Source organism: Heterocephalus glaber, unplaced genomic scaffold, assembly GCF_053883595.1.
Source record: "Heterocephalus glaber isolate CG9 unplaced genomic scaffold, H.glaber_assembly_v1.0 deba00001538, whole genome shotgun sequence".
Lineage (NCBI taxonomy): Eukaryota > Metazoa > Chordata > Mammalia > Rodentia > Bathyergidae > Heterocephalus > Heterocephalus glaber.
In genome coordinates this window covers 38956023-38981714 of record NW_028258333.1, presented here as the reverse complement: position 1 = coordinate 38981714, position 25692 = coordinate 38956023, and the positions used below count along the sequence as shown (strand labels likewise).

Genomic DNA, 25692 nt, shown 5'->3' with positions numbered 1-25692 from the left:
GAGAAGAAAACATGAGAAGTGAAAGAGAACCTGCCTTGGTTATGCTATTATTTTGATTTTACAAATTCAACAAATTGAACCTCAACTAATTAGTTTTAACTAATAAGTTATTTGATTCCTTCTCTACAATATGATAAAGATGAATGACTAGAAAGAGAAATGATCTGACTTGATCAAATAGCAAATGACCTAGAAAGCCAGAAGACCCAAGAAGACCAGACAATAACTTCTATGGCACTGGGCATGGCCGTTTGGTAATTAATTTATATGAAAATTCATTTTTATCTAAGTTGACATGGAGAATCAACTATATTTACATCCTTCCTCTAACACTAAACAGCTCAGTTTTTTAAATGTCACCCTTCAAGAAGCAGCACTGCCACAGAAAGAGAGAAATGGAGCTAAGAGTTACCTTCCCGATATGAGGCCTTAGAGGTCTTGCTGCCTCCTTAATACCAAAATCTCGTTCTATCAAATCATGTATTAAAAACCACACCTGAGAGCCAAGGCACTAAAAGAGTGGTCCCTCTGTGCATAAATGCAGACTCATGAAGGGCTGCCATCAATTTGGTTTTTGATCTGGGATGGAAGTCTGCCTGCTGAATCCCAGCAGAAAGTAATACAAACCAGGTGAGCTGAAGAACAAGCCCCAGAAAGCCAAGTTCCAACACACATCCCACTCTGAGAGCAAGCTTGGCGCCAAGGAAGTGGGAGAAATTTGGAAAAGAATTGTAAACATTAAGTGGGAAGCACGAGCGTGGAGCAGACACTTCCCCACACTTGTCAAAACCCTCTAAATTACAGTCCATAGTAGCCCCATGGCCAGCCACAGACCGTCCTCAGAAAACCCAAGCTCTGAAGGTGCATGCTTAGACAGGGCCATAAAGCCTTATCACCTGCCCACCATCTGGAGTTCTTCATTGCTCAGACAGGGAGCCAAGGGCTTAGAGATGGTGAAGAACTTGCCTGCAGTCATGTGGGCTGTTACAAGCAGGGCTGGGATGAATAACCAGAGCTCAGCCCTGCACACTCCATCCTTGCTTCTTCATGTTAAATGTCCACCAGACCCCTTCCCTTAGCATGACAAAGCTTTGATGAGATCATCTAAATTCACTCCTCACTCTATCCCACACAACTCAAATGAAAAAAAAAGTATGTGCAGAAGGCATTTCTTCCTGTGGAGCACTGTTCCTTGTGTCTAGCAGACCTCTCTCATCCAGCCCTCTTGTCAGGGAGTTTAGGCCTCATGTCTCTCAGAAAGCCATTCTGAGGCATCTTCTGTGTGTCCCAAAAATACTTTATGCCTACCACTATCTTATATTTTATCCTATGAAATTAAGATGATCTGTTGGCTTAAGTGTCTTCCTCAGTAGAGCAAAAACTCTTATACTTCACTGGTTCTAACAATCTGTACTGTCTATGTATTTTATTTATGTTATGTAATTTAATCCTCATAACAATGCTTATGGTCCTAATTCTACAATGAGGAGACTAGGGCACAAGGAGATTAGAGGATCTGACTAACACACAGATAACCTACACCAGGGTCAGAAATGAGGTTCAACTCTGGGCAGGAGGACCCCCAGGAGCTCTTGACTACTCTGCTATATTATTTTTCAATTAAAAGACCTTAGGACTGTGGGGAAGGGTTTTATTTGTAAGAGGAAGAGAGTGGATTTGTCATGTCATTTCCAGATCTAAAATGGAAGACTGTCACAGCAGATATCATCCATTCCCTTCTTGTATTCCTAGGATCATTCACTGCGCACTCAAGTTCTAATATCTGCATCTCTTCCCTCAGGGGTTTTTTTCCCCCAGAAGTCTGCTCTGACTGTGTCCAGTATACCAGAAAGCCAGGGAAATAACACCTTCTAAAAGTAGCTCTCAGCCAATAACTAGGGTATTGGAATATAAATGCCCAGCTCCCTCTCCCTTCTGATGGGATCACCCTGGAGTGTGGGTTTGCACCATTCCCCACGGCTCCCAAGGATTAAGCTCCCATTGTCCACTGTGGTAGCTGGATCAGCAGCATATCTATATTAGTTGCTTTCCCCTTCCTCCCTGTGAGAGAAATTGAGCAGAAAGCAAATGGATAAGACTCAACCTGTCATTCCCTACTTTCCTAGTGCTCGCTGTACTGAAATACAGTTACTTATTTTTATCTCAAAGACCATATCTTGGGGAGCCCAGCTGTTGCATGGTACCACCCCTGAGGACCTGTTTCTACTGCATTCTGTATGAAGGGCACCCCTGGAATTGCACTGCCCGCAACCCATGTGGCTCTATCCAGTAACCAAGAGGAGAGAGGAGTCTCAGCTCACTCCATCTTAATTACCTACCCTTCAAGTAGATTCCCAAATTTCTTTCATGTGCACAGCAACATGGAGATGAAGCTGTTCTTGATTTCCTTCCTGAACCTCATAAGTATATCTCCCAACAATCTGTAGGTCTCTTGATCAGAATATGATTGCCGCTGTAATCTTAGTGGCTGGTAACACAAAGTTCAGAATAAAAGTGAAACCCTGTAAAAACTGTTGACAGATAAAGAAGTTGTGGGGTGAGGCAAGAGAGTAAAAATTACAAAATAATGGGAAGTGGGATGATTCAACCTAAATCAGAAACTGAACAGAAAGAAAATGGGTAAGAATCAACCTGAAAAATGAACTGACACTTCAAAAACTCTCTATCCTTGATGTCTTAAATAGCAATTATCTGGACATGAAAATACTGAAGTTATGGCCAGACAGGGGAAAAAAAGGTTTATTTCAAGACCTTAGAATTTATATACATAAAACCATAACCCCTCTTTAATATATTCCTTTATGTTTTAAATTTTGCCATTATCAAAATACTTACGGAAAGAAGAAATTTCTTTCTCAGTAGGTTTCACTTTGCACCTCTGTTAGAAATGGGAAGTAGGTACCCATTTTATAGGCTCCTTCTGTGATAACTAGCATAATAGCTAATGAAAATGTAGCTTGAATCTGCCCTTATGAGGAGTCTGAAGCATAGCTGGGACAGTTTGACTGTCAGTGTGAGCCCTTCTGTTTCAGAGAACTGTTTCCCTGCACCCATCATGCCACCATAGGCATTCAGTAGTTGTTGACTGATCACCAAGATGTGTAGGCCACAGTGAGAATTAAGCAACCTTATAGCTGCACCCATACAGCTACATATCTATGGGCTAGAGTTACCAACAATTTTTCTTTGTACCCTAGAGTTTCACCTCCAATTAACTTTCTCACTGTGCCCCCTAGTTAACGTGATAAAAATGGTGTAAACTCTGTTTCTTTACCACATTACTGATGATAAACATGACTCATGATTGGTAACTTGCACTGAGACTGGGGGAACCATAAATGAACTATAAAAACTGGATGCCAGTTGTTACAAGTAGTGTTACCTCTTATGGAGTGTGAGGCTTTTTCGCTACCTACTGGATATGAATTTAATTCCTTGCATATCACAGGCCAAAGACAGTAGCTTCTGGATAGTCACATGAACAATAGTAAGAATGGCTGCACAAACTTCGCCCACAGCACCAAAGGGTCTATTATTGCATACTCCTACTTTGTAGCTCCTGCACTAGAGCATTCTGCATAGACTAGGGCCAAGGGTGGCCTGTTGTCATGGTGAGTCTCAGAGCCTAAGGAGAAGGTACCCTGATGGGTTCTGCAGTATCCATGCACAAACTCCATCTAATTTGCAAAGTACTAGTCCTTATAAAAGCTAACATTTTGAAAAGGTGATGAAATGAATGTATACTTTCTCCTCTCCTTATCTCTTCACTATAGCACCCATGCTAAAAAAAAAAAATTCCCACTAGTCATTATTAATTATGAATCTGTTTTTTTAGCCAAGTGTATTCTACCACTGAGCTACTTCCCAACTTGTTTTTTTTTGAGACAGAATCTTGATAGGTTGCCTAGGTGGGACTCAAACTTCTAACGCTCCTGCCTCAGCCTCCCTAAATGCTGAGATTACAGGCATGCACCACTGTGCCACATTTAATTATGAACCATTTTTTTAACCCTCTATTGAAGTCCTTTCCCTCTATGGAATCTATCCTCCCTCTATCAGACCCCAGAATACACCTAGTGCCATTCAGTCATGCTGCTTTTCATGTTTTGTCTCTCTGACTCAGAGAGACAAATTTAACAGGGGTTGGCTTTCTTTCTAGCCAGTTTTCCTGTTATCATTTTCTCAGGCCTTATTCCTCACCCTACCTCTGCTCCCTCATCAAAACTGAGTTCTTCTTGATGGTTCAAAATATGTAAATCAATAAATGTATACACTATATTAACAGAGCCAAGGACAAAAACCATATGATCATCTCAATAGATGCAGAAAAAGCATTTGAAAAAATCCAACACCCATTCATGATAAAAAAAAAAAACCTGCAGAAAATTGGAATAGATGGGTTTTTTTCAACCTGGTAAATGCTATCTATGAAAAACCAACAGCTAACATCATACTAAATGCTCAAAAACTGAAATCCTTCACACTAAAATCAGGAACAAGACAAGGATGTCCACTATCACTACTCCTTTTCTGAAAACATTAGCCACAGCAATTAGACAAGACAAAGAAATAAAAGGAGTAAAGATAGGAAAGGAAGAAGTTAAACTGTCATTATTTTTTGATGACATAGAAGACCCAAAAACTCCACCAAAGGACTTCTAGACTTCATTGACAGATTCAGTAGAGTAGCTGCATACAAGGTCAACACTCAAAAATCAATTGCCTGTTTGTACACAAATAACGGACTCACTGGGAGAGAAATTAGGGAAACAATTCCTTTCACAATAGCATCCAAAAAAATAAAATATCTAGGAATCAATATAATGAAGGAAGCAAAAGACCTCTACATTGACAACTACAGTGCTCTGAAAAGAGATCAAAGAAGATATCAGAAAATGGAAAGACATAGCTTGTTTCTGGGTAAGAAGAACCAATATAGCAAAAATGGCCATACTTCCCAAACTGATATGCAAATTCAACCCAATCCCAGTTGAAATCCCAACAGTGTATTTCACAGAACTAGAGAAAAAATCCAAAAATTCATTTGAAACCAGAAGAGTCCTAGAATAGCAAAAGCAATACTAGGAAACAGAGATATGGCAAGGGGTATCACAATCCCAATTTGAAACTATACTACAAAGCTACTGTGATAAAAACAGCATGGTACTGGCAAAGACCTGAAGATCAGTGGAATAGATTAGAAGATGCAGAAACAACTCCAGACATACTCAGCTACCTCATCTTTGACAAAGGAGCCAACCATCCTCCCTGGAGGAAGAACAGCCTCTTTAATAAATGGTGTTGGAAAACTGTATTTCAACCTTCCAAAGATTAAAACTAGACCCCTATCTCTCACCATGCACTAAACTAAAATTGAAGTGGATTAAAGATCTAAATATTAAAACAGAAACACTAAACTCGCTGGAAAATAAGATAGAACTCTTGAAGACATCAGCATAGGAAAACACTGTATGAACAAAACCTCAGTAGCACGGGAACTAGCAGAAAGAATCAACAACTGGGATCTCATCTTATTAAAAAGCTTCTGCACTGCAAGAGAAACCACCAACAGAGCTAAGAGACAACCTACAATGTGGGAAAAAAATTTTATCAGCTGCCCCTCAGACAAAGGACTACTATCTGGAATATGTAAAGAACTTTAAAAAATCAGACCACCCAACTATAAAGACACAATTCAAAAATGGGCATCTGAAATGAACAGACATTATTCAGACAAAGAAGTAAAAGCAGCAAATAAACATATGAAAAAATATTCAGCATCATTGGTCATTTGAGAGATGCAGATGAAGACAACACTGAGATTCTACCTCACCCCAGACAGAATGGCTGCTATCAAAAAATCAACCAATAACAAATGCTGGAGGGGATGTGGAGAGAAAGGAACCCTTCTCCACTGCTGGTGGGATTGCAGACTGGTGCAGCCACTGTGGAAATCAATATGAAGATACCTCAAAAAACTAGAATTAGAGGTTCCATTTGACCCAGCTATTCCTCTTCCGGATATCTTCCTAAAAAAATTAAAAGAATCATACCACAGCAATATATGCATACCCATGTTTATAGCACAACAGTTTGTAATAGCTAAAACTTGGAAACAGCCCAAGGGCCCATCAACTGGAGACTGGATAAAGAAGATGTGGTTTTTCATGAAATGGAGTACTACTCAGCCATAAAGAACAAGAAACTAGAGATATTTATAGCTAAATGGATGCACACTGAGGCGATACTCTTAAGTGAAATAAATAGGACACACACGTGTAAATACCAAATAGTTTCTCTAGTGTGACAAACTAAAAGTGTAAATAAGGATCAAAATGTATAATTGATAATTTGAAATATGCAGAAAAGGTCTAAAGGAGTAGGGGAAGTGGGAGAGGTAGAGGAAAGGAAAGAAGGGAAAGGAAAAAAAATATGAGAAAAGGAAAAAAAACCAAAACAAAGTCTTTGTAAAGAGGGAGGGGTTAAAGGGAGGGCAGGAGAATGGGGAAAAAATAGGAACCAAGATATATCATGTAAAGGTACAAGTTCCCAGTGATGAATGTAACTGTATTGTGTACCTAAAGTGTACCAATAAACTTAATGGAAAAAAAAACCAAGCTCTTCATGACCATATTCCTATGTATTTGATTCTCTTCCCATTCCTTTCTGTTGTTATTTATCTCAACACTCTATACTTTTCAGTATTGCCAAAATATGCTGTTTTAGTATCTCTCCTTAACAAAATTCACTTCTTTCCCAAAGCCTTTATAACACAGCACAAATTCTCCAGGCCATGGTTGCCTGAACACCCACACACACACCAAGAACATGTAAATATTAGAAAAAAAACCCTATACACATTGCAAAGCAGTAGAATGGCCAGTTTTGTCATTGGCTGGTTCTTAACATAAAAATTCTTCTGCTAGAAGCTTTCATTTCCTACTATTATATTACAGTAGGTTTTCATGAGAACCTCTTAGACTACAGAAACCAAAACATTTAGATCCACAAGCTTCTCAAAAGTTAAAGCAACAGTGATATCAGGGTATTATTTAGTCCTTTCTACTATAGCTGGGGACTGCACAGCTCCGCTAAAGATGCAGAACTATGATTCCAAGCTTTCATAATACCAAGGAAAAGTTGTACACATACACAATGGACAATTCACTGAGAAATCTGGGCTTTAAAAAGAACAAATAATGATTCCCTAAAAAGAATGGCAGTGGGCATCTGGGAACCAGTAGTTTTCTTTCCAAGAAAGAAATCATTCTGGAGCCCAGAGGAAGGGGCTTCTGGGCCGCCGTTCCACCACTCCAAGCCCAGAGGAAGGGGTTTCTGGGCCACTCTTCCACTGCTCCCAGCACAGAGGAGGTGAGCCGTGTGGGTGCCAACAGCACCCTTTCCCAACGAAATGAGAAGAAACGTAAACAAATCTCGAAACCAGACTTCCAGATCACATACAGCAACCATAAAGGGAAATGAGATGGAACAATCTGATACTCAACCACCTGGACTCCCTGAACTGGCAACAAAAGAGGATCTGGAAAAAATGAAATCAGAAATAATTTCTCAGATAATTTCTCAGGTAACAACAGAGATTGGGCCCATAGTGCAAGACATGATTAATAAATCTAAAGAGGACACAGATAAAAAAATAGAGGAACTGAGGAACATGATGGAATCCCAACGTAGGAAACAAATGGAATATAGAAAAAGATACAAACAGATTTCCATGAGATTAAAAACTCCATTGAAAGTCTAAACAGCAGAATGAGCCAATGTGAGGACAGAATTTCAAATATAGAAGATAAAATTGCAATTAGTGACCAAGAAAAGAAAAATTGCTTCAAAATTGTAAGGGACCAAGAGAAATCAATCCAGCAGCTGCTAAACGATGCAAAGAAGAATAACATAAGACAGATTGGAGTCAACAAAGAAACAGTAGAGATTGCAGATGACATAAAAAAACTGTTCACAGGGCCGGGATTCAGCTCAGTGGTTTTGCCACCTGCTGCACAAGTGCAAGGACCCGAGTTTGATCCCCAGTACCAAAAAAAAAAAAAAACTGTTCACAGAAGTGATGGCAGAACACTTCCAAGCAGGGGAAAAGAACTTGACATACAGATAAGTGAGGCATATAGGACTCCAAATAGCCTTGATCAAAAAAAATCTACCCATAGGCATATAATTGATAAGATTCCAGAAACACAACAGAAGAACAAAGTTCTACAAGCAGTTAGAGAACAGTAACAAATCACATACAAAGAAAAGTCCATCAGAATCTCAGCAGACTTCTCAATGCAAACCCTCAAGGCAAGAAGAGCTTGAAATGATGTATTTCAAGCACTAAAGAAAAACAGCCTCCAACCCAGGTTGATGTACCCTGAAAACTATCTTTCAAAATTGATGGAGAAATAAGATACTTTCATGACAAAGAACACCTTAAGAACTTCATGAATACCAAACAAGCACTCCAAAAACTTTTAGATAATATTCAAGAAACAGACCATGAGGATCACAACCCCAGGAAGCACAGCAGAATGAATCCATTGGGCATGACAAGAAATTAAATGGAAAGGGAGAGAATCCAACAAAAAACGGCATGAAAATGATAAGTCAATTCATGTCAGTAATAACTATCAGTGGTAATGGTCTCAATTCACCAATCAAAAGAAATAGACTGGCAGAATAGGTCAAGAAGCAAGATCCAACAATATGCTGCATACAACAAACACACTTCATTCAAAATGAAACTCATAGATTGAAAATTAAAGGGTGGAAAACAATACTTCACGTGACTGGAACCCGAAAAAAACAGGAGTAGCTATCCTTTTTGCAGATTAAGTAGATTTCAACCCAATAATGATTAAGAGAGACAAAGAAGGACACTACATCCTTCTAAAGAGAACAATCCAACAGGAAGAGATGACAATCATAAATATCTATACACCAAACACTAGTGCACTCAACTATATAAAACAAATACTAACGGACATGAAAAGTCTTATATGCACTAATACAATGGAAGTGAGGGACCTCAATATCCCACTGTGACAAATAGATAGATCAACTAGGCAAAAAATAAATAATGAAATACTAGAAATCAATTGAACTCTTGAACAAATGAACTAAACAGATGTTTACAGAGTGTTTCACCCCACAAAATCAAAATACATATTCTTTTCAGCTGCACATGGGTCGTTCTCCAAAATAGACCACACACTCGTTCATAGAACATGTTTAAGTAAGTGCAAAGGAATTGAAGTTATCCCCTGTATGTTATCAGACTATAGTGCATTGAAATCAGAGAGCAATAGCAAAAGAAACCGCAAAAATTACATAAACACATGGAAATTGAACAACACACTTCTGAATAACCAATGGGTCACAGAGGAAATTAAAAAAGAAATCAGACAGTTCCTACAATTAAATGACAATGACAATACAACACATCAGAATCTATAGGACACAATGAAAGCAGTCTTAAGAGGGAAATTCATAGCAGTGAATACACATATTAGGAAAACAGCCCAATTAAACAACCTGATGCTGAACCTCAAACTTCTAGAAAAAGAAGAGTAGGACAAACCCAAAACTCGTACAAGGGAGGAAATTAAAAAGATCAGAGGAGAAATCAATTCAATGGAGACTAAGAGAATGATACAAAAATTAATGAAGCCAAGAGTTGGTTCTTCAAAGAAATCAACAAAATTGACAAACCCTTAGCCAACCTTATCAGAAAAAAAGAAAGAAAAGGCCCAAATCCAAGCAATTAGGAATAAAAAGGGTAAAATTACAACAGACCCAGCAGAAATCCAGAGGATCATCAATACCTACTTCCAGAACCTATATGCCAATAAGATGGACAACACAGAAGAAATGGACAGATTCCTAGATACACATGAATTACCAAAGTTGAAAGAAGAAGACCTAAAAATTCTAAACAACCCAATATCAACCAATGAAATTGAAAACGTAATTAAAAACTTACCAACCAAGAAAAGCCCAGGTCCTGATGGCTTCACTGCTGAATTCTACAAGGCATTTAGAGAGGAACTACTGCCACTACTCTTTAAACTCTTCAATGAAATTGAAAAGGAAGCAATACTCCCAAATTCGTTCCTAGAAGCAAGCATCACCTTGATCCCCAAAGCAGAGAAAGACCCAACCAAAAAGGAGAACTATAGGCCAATCTCACTAATGAACATAGATGCAAAAATCCTTAATAAGATACTGGCCATCAGAATGCAGAAGATCATCAAGAAGATCATACACCCTGAACAAGTAGAATTCATCCCAGGGATGCAGGGATGGTTTAACATATGCAAATCAATAAATGTAATACACTATATCAATAGAGCCAAGGACAAAAACCATATGATTACCTCCATAGATGCAGAAAAATCATTTGACAAAATCCAACATGCATTTATGATAAAAACCCCACCAAAAATTGGAATAGATGGTCTCTACCTCAATCTGATAAAAGCTATCTATGAAAAATCAACAGCCAATATCATACTAAATGGTCAAAAACTGAAATCCTTCACACTAAAATCAGGAAGAAGACAAGGATGTCCACTATCACCACTCTTGTTCAATATAGTTCTGGAAACCTTAGCCACAGCAAGTAGACAAGAGAAAGAAATAAAAGGAATAAAGATAGGTAATGAAGAAGTCAAATTGTCATTATTTGCAGATGACATGATACTCTATATAGAAGACCCCAAGAACTCCACCAAAAGTCTTCTAGACTTATTAACCAAATTCAGAAGAGTAGCTGGATATAATTCAACACACAAAATCTATAGGTTTCCTCTACATGAACAACAGACTCACCAAGAGATAAATAGGGCAAATAATTCCTTTCACAATAGCATCCAAAAAACTGAAATGCCTAGGAATCATCCTAATGAAAGAAATCAAAGACCTCTTCTCTGAAAACTATGGCACTCTGAAAAGAGAGATTGAAGAAGATTTCAGAAAATGGAAAGACATACCCTGCTCCTGGGTAGGAAGGATTAATATACTGAAAATGGCCATACTTCCAAAACTGCTATATAGTTTTAATGCAATTCCAATTGAGATCTCAGCAGCATACTTCACGGACCTTGAGAAAACAATCCAAAAATTCATTTGGATCAAGAAGAGACCCAGAATAGCAAAAGCAATTCTAGGCAATAGAGACATGGTAGGGGGTATCATAATCACCAACTTGAAACTATACTACAAAGCTACTGTGATAAAAAAAAAAAACAGCATGGTACTGGCAAAGAAACAGACCTGAAGACCAGTGGAACAGATTAGAAGATGCAGAAACAACTCCAGACACACTCAGCCATCTCATCTTAGATAAAGGAGCCAAACACCCTCACTAGAGGAAAGACAGCCTCTTTAATAAATGGTGATGGAAAAATTGGGTTTCAACTTGCCAAAGATTAAAACTAGACCTATATCTCTCACCATGCACTAAACTAAAATCGAAATGGATTAAGGATCTAAATATTAAAGTAGAAATGCTGAACTAGCTGGAACAGAGGTTAGGTAGAACTCTTGAAGACATCGGTGTAGGAAAAGATTTTATGAACAAAACCTCAATTGCCCATGAACTAGCACAAACAATCAACAATTGGGATCTCTTCTTACTTCTGCACAGCAAGAGAAACCACCAGCAGTGTGAAGAGACAACCCACAATGTGGGAAAAAATCTTCACCTGCTGCTCCTCAGACAAAGGTCTACTATCTAGAATCTATAAAGAACTTTAAAAAATCAGACCTCCCAAATTTAAAGACCCAATCAGAAAATGGGCATCTGAAATGAATAGACATTTCTCAGACAAAGAAGTAGAAATAGCAAATAAATACATGAAAAAGTGTTCAACATCACTGGTCATTAGAGGGATGTAAATGAAAACAACGCTGAGATTCTACCTCACTCCAGAAAGAATGGCTGCTATCACGAAATCAACCAATAACAAATGCTGGTGGGGCTGTGGGGAAAGAGGAACCCTGCTCCACTGCTGGTGGGAGTGTAGACTGGTGCAACCACTGTGGAAATCAGCATGGAGATACCTCAGAGAACTAGGACTGGAAGTCCCATTTGACCCCACTATTCCCCTGCTGGGCATCTTCCCCAAAGAATTAAAAGAATCATACCACAGTGATATATGTGCACCTGTGTTCATAGCAGCACAATTTGTAAGAGCTAAAACTTGGAAACAGCCCAAATGCCCATCAACTGGAGACTGGATCAAGAAATTTTGGTTTTTTATAAAATGGAGTACTACTCAGCCATAAAAAATGAGAAATTAGAGACATTTATAGCTAAATGGATACACATTGAGGTGATACTCTTAAGGGAAATAAATAGAACACACATGTTTCTCTAGTGTGAGAAACTGAAAGTGTAAATAAGGACTAAAAGGTATAATAGATAATGTGAAATAGGAAGAAAAGGGGCAAAGGGGAAGTGGGAGGGGTAGGGGAAAGGAAAGAAGGGAATGGAATTAATATGAGAAAATGGAAAAATGGAAACAAAGTCTTTGTAAATAGGGAGGGATGGAGATGTTGAAGGAAGTGCAGGGGAAGGGTGAAAAATAAGAACCAAGAGAGATTGTGTAAAGGTGCAAATTTCCAATGATGAACGTCATTATACTGTATATCTAAAATGTACCAATGATTAGAATGAATAATCGAAAATGTAAAATAGGAAGAAAGGGTCCAAAGAGGTAGGGGAAGTGGGAGGGCCAGGGGAAAAGAAAGAAGGAAAAGGAAAAATTATGAGAAATGGAAAAAATGGAAACAAAGTCTTTGTAAATACAGAAGGGTGGAGGGCATGAAGGAAAGGCTGGAAATGGGGAAAAAACAAGAACCAAGATGCATCATGTAAAGGTACAAGTTCCCAATGAGAAATGTAAATGTATTGTATACCTAAAATATACCAGTAAAAGAATTTTTAAAAAGAAAATGTGGGGTTTTTTTATAAAATGGAGTACTACTTAGCCATAAAAAATGAGAAATTAGAGACATTTGTAGCTAAATGGATGCACATTAAGGCAATACTCTTAAGTGAAATAAACAGGACACACATGTATAAATACCGAATAGTTTCTCTAGTATGAGAAACTGAAAGTATAAATAAGGACTACATGGTATAATAGATAATGTGAAATAGGAAGAAAAGGGGCAAAGGGGAAGGGGAAGTGGGAGAGGTAGGGGAAAGGAAAGAAGGGAATGAAATTAATATGAGAAAATGAAAAAACGGAACCAAAGTCTTTGTAAATAGGGAGGGATAGAGGAGTTGAAGGGAGGGCAGGGGAAGGGGGGAAAATAAGAACCAGCAAAGATTATGTAAAGGTGCAAATTTCCAATGATGAATGTCATTATACTGTATACCTAAATTGTACCAATAAAATAAAATCTAAAAAATAAAAAATGAAATCATTCTGTTTTTTGAATAAGACAAAAAATGAAACCATAGGTGAAACTCAAGATTCAGTTAAAATGGAAATTTTATAAAGGATATTCCACATAGTAATATATTATATATATATATATATGTTTATATATATTGATTGTCCCAATTCATATTATGAAATTTCAGGGGTTTTAGCTAATGAGAAGTTTTTAAATTCTTCATGAAGAAAAAGTTAAGGATTCCTTTTTGTATAGTGTATCACTGCTGCATGATTTGAAAGTTGGATCTTGGAAACCATGACTCTTCACCCCCCTTCACTGGTGCCAAAAATAATTACAAGTGTATCTATTGAAAGAAAAATTTTAACCTCTGAAGTATGAAGGTTACTAGGTGCTTCATAGCTTTGGAGCAGTACATACTGCTTTGTTTTAGTTTTGCTTTGTTTGCTCTGTTTGACAGCATTTAGGTAAAGCTGGAAAACCTAAAGGGCAGAAGAAAAAAAGGAGAGTAGACAACACTATTCCAAAGGGAGGAATAGTTCCACGTTCATTCTATTCATGTGTAAACTTGATGTACCTGCTAGTTTTCGTATTTGTGTCTTCTTGACTTGAATTAAGATATGTCATACTAAGAATCTGCTTAGAGACAACATTCATTAATCATCAAAGATGAGTAAAATACTACTCTGTTTTATGAGATCCAAACATATTGTCATCATGGCTGAACTTAGTCTAGACTATATAACCACTTATCATCAGAAAACAGTCAAGGGAACTTCTGGAAGGAATAAATCCTTCCTATGGCTTCAGTCTTACCTCAGCTCTCAACACCCTGACTCTCTACACTCCAACTATTCATTTTATTTCAGTTGTTCACATGCTCCAAGACTCTTCCCATATGCAGTATTATTATGTTGTTGTTTCTGCCTAGAAAATTCTCCTACTCCTCACTTGAATCATTTCTTGTTCAGACTTCATATCAGTATTACATCTCTCACGAGGCTCTCCCAGGTCCCTGGCACAGTGCATCCCCTGAAGAGGACCACTACATTAGTAACTCATCGTTTCATGTGTACAACAGTCCCTGCTAGACTCTGCAGTTTGTGAAAAGAGGGACCAACTCTACTGTATCATCAGGAATGTGGTACAGTTCCTGACACAGTGATGCTTACTTGTAAATCTATGAATCAAAGAAATACTTAGATATACAACTCAGATATTACCTGATGTAACACCAAATTCATATATGACAGTTTTACATGGGCTGATAGAGTCAAGAGCCAGCTATTGACACAAGCACAAAAGCAGCCAAATCTTTATAAGTCCCAAAGCAGGGAAATTCTTCAATGTTTGACATCAAAAACAAATGTCTGTTTAGAAACTTAGACCATTAAATCAACCAAGAGATAAAATTGTTTAAAAAATGAACCAAAAAACAAAAAAAGTGCAAAGAGTGATCAGCCATAACTCAATATAAGGTAAGCTCTAGAATCTGTATGTGAGGTGTTTTGGGTTGTTCTTGGTTCATTTCCAAAACACCCTGGAGGAGGCTTGGCATGAAGAAGCAGAGATGATAGACTGAAAATAAAAAATGTGTGCATAAAGTCTTGGATCAAAAATAAAGGCAAGTAAGTCAAACCTTTGGAAAAACAATTTTCAGAAGGACTAGAGAAGAATTTCAAGCATTCAAAAGTGACCTGAAATAGAAATTTTTAAAAGATCCAAAATAGTAATGGCAGCAGACTGTAGTGAGCAGACACTATAAGGCTTGCAATATGACAAGCATTTTGCAAGCACTGCCACATTTAGTCCTCAAGCCATCCCATTAGGTAAGCACCATTATTCTGGCCTCATTTTATAAAAGAAATAACTAAGGTTTTAAACAGTTAAGTAATTTCCCAAATTCTTATACAGTGAAAACCCAAACCCACATTTTCAGAGCTCACATTCTTGAACTCACTATACTAAAAATTATTCAAATCAAAATAGTTCTCTGTCCTATTTGTACTAACTCTACATCCAAATCTTTCCCTTTCACTCTCTCAAGTTTTTTGGTGAAAACATCAGAAGACCTATTGTTTAAGTGTCCTTCTCGCTATAGTAGCTACAGAATGTTCCACTAAAAAATGCAGAGAAAAAGTTCAAAAAGAGTAAATCAGCTCCCTGTGTTCAGCCCCCTGTCAAGATCTGTAATGATACAATTGTAAAGTGCCAGTTACATATTTTTTAAGTTCTGCATATGTGTCATTATGCACGTGTGGCTTCTGTGTGTTAATGTGCATACATGTGAACCTAAACGCTCAACATACAGTCTAGAAGCCTGTACACTAAACTCTAACAATTTGAGTCAAGGGGACATGTGGAATTAGAAGCAGGGATGAAAGGGAGATAGACCTTTTTAAGCTTCACCTGTCTACACTGTTCATAATTTTTACATGCCATTTAGGTAACAGTTTAAGATAAATTAGGTAATGTAGCCCATTTTCCATTTTTTACTTGATAAGAGAATATTCTTATTATAATGGTAGCAGATTTTACCCAGCAGCACTATTGCATGACCACTGCATACTTTGCAAATAGATATTGAATTCCTTACATCTGAGAGAGGTTATTGCAATTTCAATCTATTGTTTTTCTTTTTTCTTTTTTTTTTGGTGTATTAACTAACACTTCTTTGGTAATAGACACTAAGACTACATTAAACGTGAAATAATAAACATATTTCCTAACAGTTCCCACAACTCTTCAGGGCACTAGTCTGTTTGATCATGAAAACTCAAGTGAGGGCCCAGGGATGTTCTGCCCTCAAATGAGTATCCCTTATCAGTGATGGTGGGGAGTTTACCCAGTCCATCAGATTTCATGTCATTTCTCCCATAGGATGGAGCCTAAAATAATCTTTGACTCAACTGTTCTTATTTCCCAAATCACTAGGTTCTGTTTTTCCCATGTTATCTTTTATAAAAATACAGTTAACATAGCTATATCTCCTTAATAAAAGAGTAAAACCATACTGAAATATATCAAGTAGAAAGTGAACAAAACATCTTTGACTTTTCCTCTAATTGTAAAGTTAATCACTGAAAATAATTTGTGTATTCTTCCAAATATTTTCCTGTGTGTTTATAACCCAAGCACAGAATATTATGTGACCTGCTTTTCTCATCCCTTCATTCCCAATTTATTTCAGACCTTCTCATGTCAGCACATTTGGGTCTACTGGATTCTTTTAATTATCTCCTGGAAAGTTACACCCTCATTAATTTAACCACTACTATACTGATGGAGATTTAAAACATTTCCACTTTTAAACTCTTCTAAATAATGCTGCAACCAATATCCTGGCATGTGTATTTTAACACATTTTTGTGTATGTCTATACATTAGGATTTATCTAGAACAGAATTTAAAGATTCTGTTTCTTTTTGTAAGAAAGAGCCTCGCTATGTATTTACTATGTAGCCCAGGCTGGCCTTGAACTCATGGCGATCCTCCTGCCTCAGCTTCCCAAATGCCGGGAGTACATGTGTGCACCAAAACCACCACACTTAGCAAGAATTTCATTCTTATAAATTAAATTCCTGTTTATTGTCAATTTTGAAAAATATTGCCAAATTTCCACCTAAAATTATACAAATATTCTTTCATTCTCTAGCTTTAAAGGGTTTTTTATAGCTAATAAGCCAAAATATTCTACAACCTTCACGAATTATTCTTATTTTTCAAAATTGTTTTAGTACAGTTCTCACTTAAGTCAACATTACAATAAAGTTTTCAAGTTCTGTTAATAGTCTGTGATGCAGGGAAATGAAGAATGAAGAAAGCCAGTTCTGTGGTGCCAATATACCTGTAATCCCAGAAGTTGGGAGGCTGGGACAGGAGGATTATGTGAGCCCGGGCATTCAAGTCCAGCTTGGACATCATAGGGAGACTTCATCTCAAAAAGAGAAAGGAGGAAGAGGAGGAGGAAGAGGAAGGGAAATGGGGAGTTATTGAAGCATTTAGTTCCTTAGGTTTCCACCTGGGTCTGGAAGGCCCGCTTTGTCACCATCACTCAGAGTCATATGAAGGGCAGGCTGCGAAGTGGCAGATCCTCTTGATCCCACTGCTCATATGGATTTTCTACTTCAGTGGCAGTAATGCCTGGGGTCTTAGAGAGCAGCCTGAACCCCAGGTGTACTGTCAGGGCTCATCTCAGAGGGCATGTGGGGCACAGGAGAGCAGGTCTGAGAAACCATGCAGCCCATGAAGAGAAAGAGGCTGTGGGGCCAGGCAGAGCAGGCTGTGATTTCCCCATGCCCTCAGTGTCTCTGTGAGCCTGGAAAGTCCTATAACCAGTCTGACCCATGGGCTCTTCATAGGCTGGATCTAAGTACCATCAGATGAGAGGCTTGGGTGAAGGGTCTAGCACAGTGCCTGAGGCAGGATAAATGTACAATGCAGTATATTAAAAGAAGATAGGAGGGCTTGTACTCACTCATTTTCCATCAAGCATCCATTAAGAACCTAGCAAGCATCAAGGACATAATCCCAACAATCTCATTTATAAAATCATATCAGCACATGCACATAGTACTGAAAAACCCCCAAATCATGCACTTTGAAATACCCTGCTGTTAGAGATCATGTCAGGAAGATCAAAGCCAAAGTAAACCAGCTTTAACCCAAGACCAGTGGAATGCTGAGTGTGTTGAGGCAGCCTCATCTTGGTCAAGGAGTCAATCAGATCCTTGTCACCACTCCTGCTAATCAGAATCACATGTACTTTCCTAAAATGAGTGTAAGTTCTACTCAAGCAGAGCTGGAAGAGACTGTGTTCCCACATACAGGGCTTGAATGCCTGGCAAGTTTAACAAAATTTGTTTTTCAGAACTAGGGTCTGTTTTCTCATCAACAGTGTTTAATCCCAGCAACTTCATGGCCCGAAGTCCTCCACGAATGCTGGCTATTCCTTCAGGCTTGGGTGACCAAGAACAGAAAAAAATGAAATTTGTCACTGAGAGATTTTTTTAGGTGGCAAAGTGGACCCAGAAAGAGGGATGCAAGAAGGTCAAGGAAGAGTCTTGACTCTCTAGACATGAACACAACACAATTCAGTTTCCAAGAAATATGACCAACAATCCTCTATCAAGCCCCCATCTCCCACTGGATGGGACCTGCTGAAATGATGCCTTACTGATTTATAAATCTTCAGTAATATAGTCATGAAGAATATTTCCATTCTTTAGACTCGACCCAGTAAATTTTAAAATGACTCGTCTTTGAGTTAAAGGTATAAGGGTTTCGAGTGGAAAGGAAGGGATGGGCATATTCCCATCCCTCAACTGTCTCAAGGCCACAGCTTCATAATCTCCTTCCTACCTCTGTGGTTAAGAAACTTGACACTGAAGAAAGAACTGAATTCAGGATCTTTGTCCTATACCAGTCGTGAGTGCTTCTGGAGTAGGACTGTGTTGTTGAGAGAAGGGAAGAAGAGAGAGAAAGAGTTCATATGGGTTTCCTTTGTATATGTCTATTGTAATATATAATGCAGTGTGATTAAAATATATGGGAACATTTATATTTTTTAAAAACAATTACATGACCGGGGATTTAGCTCAGTGGTTTTGCTGCCTGTTGCACAAGCGCAAGGACCGGAGTTCGATCCCCGGTACAAAAAAAAAAAAAACAATTACAGTAAAAAGCACATTGCTTTTAATCCCCCTCAAAATACTCCCCTTCGCTTCAAACATGCTTATCCCATGCTTATTTTTCTTGCCATTTTATGAAGCATTTCTAAAAATCCTCTTTCATAAGTGTAAAAAGTATAATAAAAAATACAGTGAATGCTGCTGCCAAGTGCTATCCAACAGAAAAACAGGGTTGTAAAAACATTACAGTGTGTCCTCATTTACTTCATTTACTAGATTTGGCACCATGGGACTTCTGGCTCTTCCCCAAAGTTGAAATGACCAGGTAAATGTTTTGAATCAGTTCAGGACATTGAAACAGCCATAACAGCACAACTAAAAACACTTCTGGAAGAGGACTTCTAGAACCACTTCAGAAAGTGACAAGAACAATGGCATAAGTATGTTCAAAGAAAGAGGGAATATATTGAGGGAGATTAATGGCAATGTGACTCTTACCATAATGAATTTTTTAAAATTTAAATATTCACAGTATTTTTCATTCATATCTTATACATGATCTCAAGAAAAAATTCACATATAATCCTTGTAGATGCTGGAGAGTTAACATTTCTGGATAAATTAATGCTGTTGGCCATCATTTATGAGTATGTACCAAGTGCCTGTTGGTTTCTCTTCATACTCCAACATACCAGATGAATTCTGTTAAGGGTCCATGCATGCTGAGCATTCAGTTCTTCTTATCATTATCTGCACATGACCTTAAAAACAGAAAGCAAACCAACTTCACATATAGTGTAAATAATATTGAATTTCTTCAATAGAACTAAATGTAGTAAAAATAACATGGCATTTGCAACTGTGTAATGTACAAGCAGGCTGCTCACATTGTTCACCTCCAAATAAAGAAACTATGAAAAATGCCATTAGTGCAAACATAATATAGCTAACAGGATCAGAAGTGTTCACTTATGAAAAACAAATAAAGGTAATAAACAAAGAACAGCTAGGAAAATGTGACTTCTGCCTAACAAGCAATAGAAAAAGCCCTGCTTAGCGGGCATTTAATAATTGAATCTTTTTTATTCCTATGGCATTATCCAATTTTGAGCTAAAAGTGTACCTTGAATGACTCATTGACAACTATGAGGAACACAAATCTAGAGTTACATAGAGATGAGTAAGACAGGTAGAATGGGAATAAATACAGGAACACATACTCACACACCAGGACCTTAGGGAAGGAGCCTGAGGGACCCAAGGCCTGCAAAACAGCACTAGATTGATTTCTTTTGAAGAACAATGGAGTTAAGAAGGAAAATCTGATATCAGAGAGGATACATTTGGCGCTGGTTCTTGGTTCCTTTCAAGCAGCAAGTTGGCTCAGTACAGAGCCAGCTAAAAATGTCAGGGTGTTGAATGTTTTTTTGCTCTAAAGCTTCTGTTGCCATAGGAACAGCCAATCATCTATTTTCTGAAAGCCAGTTAATAATTAGATGTGGGAGGAAATAAATTTCATCCCAAACTTGAATTCAGCTCACTCTTGTCTCTGATACTGCCAGCAAATTCGTAATATCTTTGGAACTAATATGCAAGAAAAGACACCAGGTCTAGATTCCAAACATCTATTCAGATCTCTTGGTGTAGATCGATGCAGGATGACTACAAAATCACAATGCATGTGTTTGAGCATGAGTGCACTGCAGCAAGCAAACCAGAGCTTGCATAAAAGCATATTGTATTCTGTAGAGACAAAAGGAGTGTGTGCTTAGTCCAACAATGCTATCATTGCTTGAAACTTTTCTAGAACTCCTCTTTTTGATAGTCCTTTCAGAGTCGATTTAAAAGCCTCACTGGGAAGTCCATTTTCCAAATTTATAGAGATGCAGTAGATGATTTTATATCAGTACTAAAGTCCACAGTGGTTCCAAAGTCAGAAAAACTGCAATATTCTTGTTTAAATTAGCAGCAGAAGCAACAAATCATCCTTACAAATCATGTCTATGCACACCCATAAGGATAGCTATTGTCAAGAAAATAGAAAGTAACAATTGGTGAGGATGTAGAAATACTGCAATGCTTGTGCATTGCTGGTGGGATTGTAAAATGACATAGCTGCTGTGGAAGACAGCATGATATTTCCTCAAAAAAAAAAAACCACACAGAATTATCCTATGGTCCAGAAGTGCCACTGTTATTTTATATTCCAAAAATTGAAAGCATGGTCCTAAACAGATATTAATACACCAAAGTTCATAGTAGCATGATTCACAGTTGCTAAAACACTATATGACCTAAATGACCATTGACAGATGAAAAGATAGACAAAATGTGGCATATACATGCAACTGAATTATTTAGCCTCCAAAAAGGAATAAAATTCTGGCACTTGCTACAACATGGATATACCTTAAAAACATTATTTTAAGCAAGATAAACCAGAAGCCAGACACATAATGACAAATATTGTGTAATTCCATTAATACGAGGTACCTGGCGTGGTCAAATTCATACATACAGAATACAAAGTAGTGGTTGTCAGAGCCACGAAGGGAAGAGAGAGAAGGAAATCACAACTTAATAAGTACAGACCTTCAGTTTGAGGAGGTGAAAAACTTCTAGGGATGGAAAGTAGTGTTTGGTGTATAACATTTTATATCTACTTACTGCCACTGAATAATAAACTTAAAATTATTAAAATGATAAGTTTCATTATTTATATTTTATCACAATTTTAGTGGTCATAAAAGCCAAACCAGGAGTATCCTGAGCATCTTTAAACCTGCCAGTTCTTACTCAGTTTCTCACCTCTACCACTTGGCACACAGAAGTTCTCCAAGGTCCATCCAGATGGATAAAGTGAAGGTGTTTTTCCTGTCACTCTTGATCAGACCCTGATTTGCACTCCGAAAAGAGAAAAGCAACCTCTCAGTCATTAAACTCAATCCAAAGTGGCACTGTCAGATTTAGCAAATAAAAACAGTTAAATCTGAATTTTCTTGGCCGGGGAGGAGGGGTGGTTACCGGGGATTGAACTCAGGTCCTTGCGCGAGGCAGGTGGCGGAACCACTGAGCTAAATCCCCAGCCCTAAATCTGAATTTTAGATAAGAATGTACAAGAATGTCCTAATGTCACCTGGGGCAAATTTATACTAAAACAAAATTTTTGTTATTTACCTGAAGTTCAAATTGAGCTGGGCATCTTGTATTTTATCTGAAAATCCCAACCATAAATGAATTGCTCTTGCTCAATGGCACTGCCTCTTGCCTTAGAAAAAAATGCCTGAAAATCTGCCACACCCAGAGCCTGCAGAACTTGGATGTAAAGGATACTGTTATCAAAGCCTCTTGAGCAGAGAACAGAAAGTGAAGCACAGATCTGTTCTCTGCCCTTGTCTCCCATTATGCAACAGTCAATACATCTCCCACATCCAACGCTTCAGCCTTTGTCTTCAACCCTGGGGTTAGGTGATATTCCATCCTGCCCATTAGCTTAGCTCTCATGGGGTCTGGAGCTAGAAAGCCTGGTGGCTTGTATCAGATCGCCCTAATTGCTCATTAGATTTAGAAATATCACATTGAAAAGCTGTTTACCATATCTTTGAGAGCTCTCTTATCTAAATATGTCTGTGATGATTTCCAGCAACAGGAAGGCCATTTTAAAACCATCACTGCCAAGTTTTCATGTAAATACTCTCCCAGGGATATTAAACATGCAGTACAATTCTCAAGTAAAGTTCATGAAAAAAGACAACATAGCCTCCATTTTACACCTAAAGAAATAGAAAGGCCTTTTCAGCCACTAGTCCACTCTAAATTCACCGCATACATCTCTCCACCTGCCTTTCCATCTCCTTTGTATGCTTCTTTCTTTAAACTCTGGTGCCATAGTCAGGCATGTTTATGTTTTTCACTTTGACCCTGTTTGCTTTTTCTCCTGGGCCTGTTAAGACCTACTGCTACACCCACAAAAAGGAAATATTCAAAAGTATAATAAAAATATGGAATTTGCCATGTGGGTAGTTTGCCCTTCTCTGTACCACTCCAGTGTCACCTACTAAAGAGCCCAAGCCTCAGGGGACACATATGAGTATAGCCCCCTCCACAGACCCTAGTATCTTATTGGTTCCCCAAAAGAGACACAGACAACTCAATTCCACAAGGACTTGTAGGGTTCCCATTGCATACAAAGCACAACAGTTGAAGCCAAGGAATCAACTGAGATACTGTTACTACTCACGAGGCACTTATAAACTCAGAATAATGTAGGGAAGGCCTTTCCTGGTTCGCCACGAAAGTATCTGGCTAGCTCTTGTAAGTCTTCCCCTATTCTCCCTATTTTTCCCCTACTCCTTTGAATGTAGGTTTCTCTACAGAGCTTGGTCTTCCTTGCATTCATCCTACCTTCTTTTCCATGATTTCAATTCTCACATCTATGTTGTGTCTGCTGAATTTTCTGACCCTGCCCAAATTCCCACTGGGCATCTCTGTCTGTATATTTGTTCCAAATTTAGTATGCTTCAAACCTTACATATTGGCTTTCTCCCAGATACTTGTTCCTGTCCACCTTATGTCAACTACATGCCCAACGGTGGAGAGTCTGAAACTCCCTCTCCTCACTTCTGTCCACATGTAGTTACAGTATTCATCCAGTTCTACTGCCTTCAGTTTCTCCCATAAATGCCTTTTCCCATTCCCACCAGCCTTGACTTGGTTCTCTCCCTCATTACCAAATGTGTGGGTGACGGTAATTTTGTAAATGTTACCCTTCCTCTAAACTCTCTCTTCTCAAATGTACTTTTCAAACTCCTTTCAGATTTATCTCACAGTCACTACCCTCCTAACCAAAAACTCATAATGTCTCTGTCCTGCCTAGAAAAAAAAATCCTTGGAATGAAATTCAGGGCTCTGTCGTCTAGCCCCAACCTCACACATGCTAAGCACACACTCTACCACTGAGCCATACCACCAGCACCCTGCAACTTCATTTTTAGGTTTTACTTCCATTTTATTGCCCTACATGCCTTATACTTGGCCCATACAAAGCCTTTTCTCCACAATTGCTTATGTAGCTCCTTGCTTCTGTGTCTCCTCTTTTCAGATGACCTTTGTTTCTTGGAAAGATAACAGGCTTAAATTAAAACATCTGAATTTAAATGCATTTGTTTGATACTGTTAAATTACATTTATCTCAATTCCTCTTTTGAAATGGGGACAATTATGTGTACCTCATGAAGATTTTGTAAGGCTTAAGAGATAATATATTTAAAAGAGTTTACCATGCTTAACATGTTCAAAGTTTGGTTTCTGTCACTGTTGTTGTTAATTTACTTATATTTATCAATTACTATTCATCCTTCAAGGCCCTAATAAAATGGCACTTTCCCATAGACACTTGTCAAAAACTATTTTTTATTAATTAAGTTTATTGGCACCTTTTAGATATATATAATTATCACATTCATCATATGGAATTTGTACCTGTACATGATATATCTTAATTCCTCTTTTTCTCCCATTCTCCTAGCCTTCCATCAGCCCCACTTCCCCTCCTTATTTACAAAAGCTTTTTTTCCATATTTCCTTCTTTTCTCATTGCTTCCTTCCTTTCCCACTCCTTACTCCCTAATTCCCCTTCCCATTTGAGCATTTTCTTCCTATTTCATAATATCTAGTATATGTTCTGTCCTTATTTACACTTTAAGTTTCTCACACCAGAGAAACAGTGCAATATTTACACATGTGTGTTCAATTTATTTCCCTTAAGATTATGGTCTCAAGGTACATCCATTTACCTAGAAATGTCTCAAGTTTATTCTCTTTATGGTTGAGTAGTACTCCATTGTGTTAAAAAACCACATCTTCTTTATCCATTCATAGGGCGATAGGCATTTGGGCTGTTTCCAAGATTTAGCTAGTACATATTGTGCTGCTGTAGACATGGGTGTATATATATCACTGTGATATGATGTTTTTAAATTCTTTTGGAAAGATACCAAGTAGGTAAATAGCTGGGCCAAATGGAATCTCTAGGTTTAGTTTTTTGAGGAATATCCATACTGATTTCTATAGTGGTTGCACCATTCTACACTCCCACCAACAGTGGACAGGGTTCCTTTTTCCTCACAGCCTTGCTAGCATTTGTTATTGGTTGATTTCCTGAGAATAGCCATTCTTTCTGGAGTGAAATGGAATCTCAGCATTGTTTTAATTTGCATCTCTCAAATGATCAGTGATGTTGAACATTTTCTCATGTCTTTATTTGCCATTTGTACTTCTTTATCTGAGAAGTGTCTATTTATCTCAGATGCCCATTTTTGGATTGGGTCTTTAAATTTGGGGGGGGATATGATTTTTTTTTAGTTCCTTATATATTCTAGATATTAGTCCTTTGTCTGAGGAACAGCTAGCAAAAATTTTTTCCCCTTCTGTTGGTTGTCTCTTTACTCTGTTGGTGATTTCTTTTGCTGTGCAAAAGCTTTTTAATAAGATAAGATCCAATCTGTTGATTCTTTGTAATATTCCCTGTGTGATTAGGGTTTTGTTCATAAAGTCTTTGTCTACACCAATGTCTTCAAGAGTTCTACCTATTCTCTCTTCCAGCAAGTTTAGTATATCTGTTTTA

The 25692-nt window shown here is 37.9% G+C and overlaps 1 long non-coding RNA gene across 1 annotated transcript in view; it reads right to left on the bottom strand.

Annotated features, from left to right (window-relative positions):
- LOC110350066 (uncharacterized) overlaps positions 1-25389 on the bottom strand; it is a 153295-nt gene extending 127906 nt beyond the window's left edge. The window contains exons 1-2 of the long non-coding RNA XR_002396368.2: positions 21876-25389; positions 19760-19828 (exon numbers count right to left, since the gene is read on the bottom strand). This is a non-coding gene — a long non-coding RNA (uncharacterized LOC110350066). The remainder of the gene's footprint in view (positions 1-19759; positions 19829-21875) is intronic.
- Between the last annotated feature and the right edge of the window lie 303 nt (positions 25390-25692).